We start from the raw sequence: 3,621 nt of genomic DNA on the forward strand, positions 1-3,621 counted from the left end.
CATCGCTGAGCCACACTAGGCCACTGGCCCAAACTTTCCATTATTACTCCGTCCCTGGCTACATTGCCAAGCTGCACTCGGCCTCATGCCCCCGCACTGGGGGCACAACTCCCACTCTGGGCTCTAGCCCCTCACACGTTCCCCCTCCTGGGGTCACTACTCTGCCCCCTCACTGGGGCTATGGGGCCGTACATCCCTTAGGTTTCAGGTGCCTGCTGATGTGCTTAGACCTCACTCTCAGCCTACAGCCCACTTAGGTCTCGGGTGTCTGTCGATGTGCTTGGACCTCACTCTTATCAGGCCTTGGGCCTCAGGTCCTCCTAGCCTTCATGATCTTGTCCAGGCCTGGTGCTTTCCTGTCAGGGTGTGCTCCCTTAGCCTTTCCCCTCCGCGGGGTGCCTGCAAGGCCACAGGGGCTGAGGCTGCCTGGCGCCCCATACTCACCCTTCACTAGGGAGGCACAGGTGTGGCATTTCCTGGAAGATGCCCTGCCACAAGCAGCTCCACCACACCATCCTCCCCAGCAGGGTGTAGTTTTAGGTCACTCCCCAGGAGCAATGCAGGCCAACCTACCCTGGTCTTTCTTCTCCCCTCCGGGCCCCTCAATCCAGCACCCTAGTACAGCCTCCATCTCAGACTGTGATCCTCCTATGGCCCATCTCTCTCAGACCCATGGGCAACTTGTGCCACCAGAGTCTGGGGCGGGGGGCACTAGATCACCAATGGGGGGAGGGGGTCCCCCAGCACCTGATTGCCAAACCAGCAGCAAAACCAGAAGTGCACTTCTCCTGGGGCTCAGGACCCCTAGGAACCTGTACCTACCCCAACCCCCAGGGGTTCCTGGGACCAGCAGCACTCAGGCAGGTAATGTCACCTCAGCAGCATCCCTACAGCAACTACTGGCTCTGCTCAGCAGGACCTGTTCTTATACTGAGGCTCTGCAGCCCACCTCCAATCAGGTGGCCTGCTGGCTGTCATGTGACCGCTTGATCCGCTCTGCAGTCACCTGCAGGATGCCTCACAGCCTGCTCAGGCCCTTAAAGTGGCAGGCACCACAGGTGTGCCGCCACACTATCAAGCTAAAGATTTAGTTTGCAGTCAAGGTGTATTTTTCATAGGCCAGAGATACTAAATCAGTGTGGATTTGGATCTGAATGTTGAGATGTAGTGGCTGAGGTCTAGTGACTTGATTTCTGGCCAGTGTCCTCAGAACAAATACTAGCACCAATTTGAAATTGTTTCTTTTGTTAAACACTTGAGCCCATGGCGCGGATCACTCATGTCTGCAAACCCTGGGTTGTTAGAAAGACAAAGAGCACAAGAGAAGGAAAAGAATATAAAACCTTGACTGCATGTCTGTGGAAATGTCTTCTTCAGTGTTCAGAACACTTTCATTTTAATGGGGTGGCAAATGGAGGAAGAAAGATGGGGGAACAGGAGTGTTTCTGACTATAAAAGAAAACCTATCATTTTATTTTCTTCAGATTGGACTTGTGCTGGGGAGGGCCATGCTGGGACCAAACTGACCAGGACAACATTATGTTCATCACAATGTGCTGCTTCTGGCATTATCATCAAGCTGCTCCCTCAATTACAGGTACATCGTACCTGTTAGGTCAATGTTAGGCAGGGGTGGGTGGGAGGATGGTTTATATGCATTAGACAGAGGGTAGTCAGCTTGTGTTATTGACAATACTTGCTGGTAGCAGTAAAATAGATACAGAGCTGTTTCAGTTCCATGCGGCCCTGCAAGTTTTATGATGTGCTTTGAGTGTTTGCCGCTTAATGACCCGCTGAGGCCAATCTCATGAGACAGTGCAGAAGATGTAGGTTTGGTAATTATTGCCATTGAGAAAATGTTCACTGAAATGGTGTTTCAACAACAACAACAAAAAATCTGTTTTTCTCTAAATTGCCGTGTTGGAAAAATGTGTAGACTTTGACTAAACTTTGGTTGCCATAGTGCTTTGTTACACTTGTCCAATATTGGACACCTGACTTTCCCCCCATTTTCTAAACAGAATCTTTCAAATTTTCGTTTCAAAATGAATGTCATCCTTTTCATATATTATTAACATGTTTTAAACATCAAAATTAGAATGAAAAGTTCACAATTTTGAATCCAAATCAAATATTTCAGTTGCCCCATGACAACATTTTTCAGAAGTTCGTTTCAGAGGGCATCTTAATTTTGTGTGTGTTTGTTTTGTTTTGTTCTATTGGTTGATTTTTTTTCTATCGATTCCCAAATTGTGGCACTTCATGCCATATGAAAAGTCTGGTTCCCACCCGGCTCTACTTATAATTAGAAAAGAGAATACAATTGAATTATTGAACTGGCTCGCTGCTACCAGATGCTAAATGTATCCCAGCTGCTTTTTATATGGGTCAGTCAGTCAAACCAATACAGTATTAGGAAGATTAGGCCTGTGTGCATTGAAAAATCATTTTCTCTGTGCCTTGTGCATTGATGTGACTAAACTGATAATCATCGCTTTGGAGCTACGGTCATTTTGGGATACAATGAAAACTACAAGCAAGGAACCTCATGCTTAGTATTATTGTTTCATTTCCCTAGGCAAATGTGGTGAGATTCCAGAAATGTCTTAGCATACAGGGGGGAATATGTTCTCACTGGGTAAATAATAGGCCAACCTTACCTATGCTGAATGAAATTCATTCCTCTGCAGGGAATTGAAAAATGCATACCTCACTCCGATAGGGTGACAGTGGGATTTAGGGGCAAACGTATGCTTTGTGCCAGCACTATGCAGAGGCGTGTCTCACTCGTCCTGCGGTGCTTCAGTGTTTTGTGTTTAACTGCACTTTTGTCAACACCTGTTAGTTGGCAGTTGCCTTTAGAGGAAGAAGAGAAACTTTGACGAGACAGAGACTGAGCCCGAGAAAGTCAAGTTAGACGCTGGCTCTGATTTTATCCTAATGGATCAGATGAACAATAAGGACTGCAAGGATTTTTAAGTGGAGGATCCTTTTTTAGAGTGAAAAGACCTCCCACACGTGCCCTGCAAATATCCTGTTTGTAAGAACAAGTGAGCAGCCTTCCTCCTTCCAAATCTTTTATGCACGGATCCAGATTTTAATGCATGTACTTGGTTTGTGGGGCTGCATCTACACAAGACACTGACTGCCCGGTAGCCTGATACTGTAGTGCGTGGCATTACATGGCAACAACTGTGACATGACACTACTGCATGGTAGTATTAGGCTGCTGCACAGTAGTGTCATGAGAAGGACAATCATTGATGCTACTGTGCAGTAACTCCAGCCAGCGTCTAGTGTAGACATGGCCTATGAGTCATTTTCTGCCACTGTGCAATAGGCCTGTGCGAAGTGGCTAGTATCCGCTTCGGATTCAGCTGATTTGGGGGACAGTGAGTCGATCTGGTGATTCGAATCACTGTCCCAAATCGATTCGGCTGAATCTGATTCGGAGATTTGGCTGCTGCCGAATCTCCGAATCAGCCAGGAAATGGCTGCCCTGCCCACCCCAGCTCCCAGCACTTGTTAACAAAAGAGCCCTGGTGCTCAGCGGGTGCTGCCAGGTGGGAGGTGATCCCTGCTTCCCCCCACTGCATGGGGGGCTCTGCACAAGCTCCCCAA

This window comes from Gavialis gangeticus, unplaced genomic scaffold (genome assembly GCF_001723915.1).
Source record: "Gavialis gangeticus isolate Ggan-Ray unplaced genomic scaffold, GavGan_comp1, whole genome shotgun sequence".
Lineage (NCBI taxonomy): Eukaryota > Metazoa > Chordata > Crocodylia > Gavialidae > Gavialis > Gavialis gangeticus.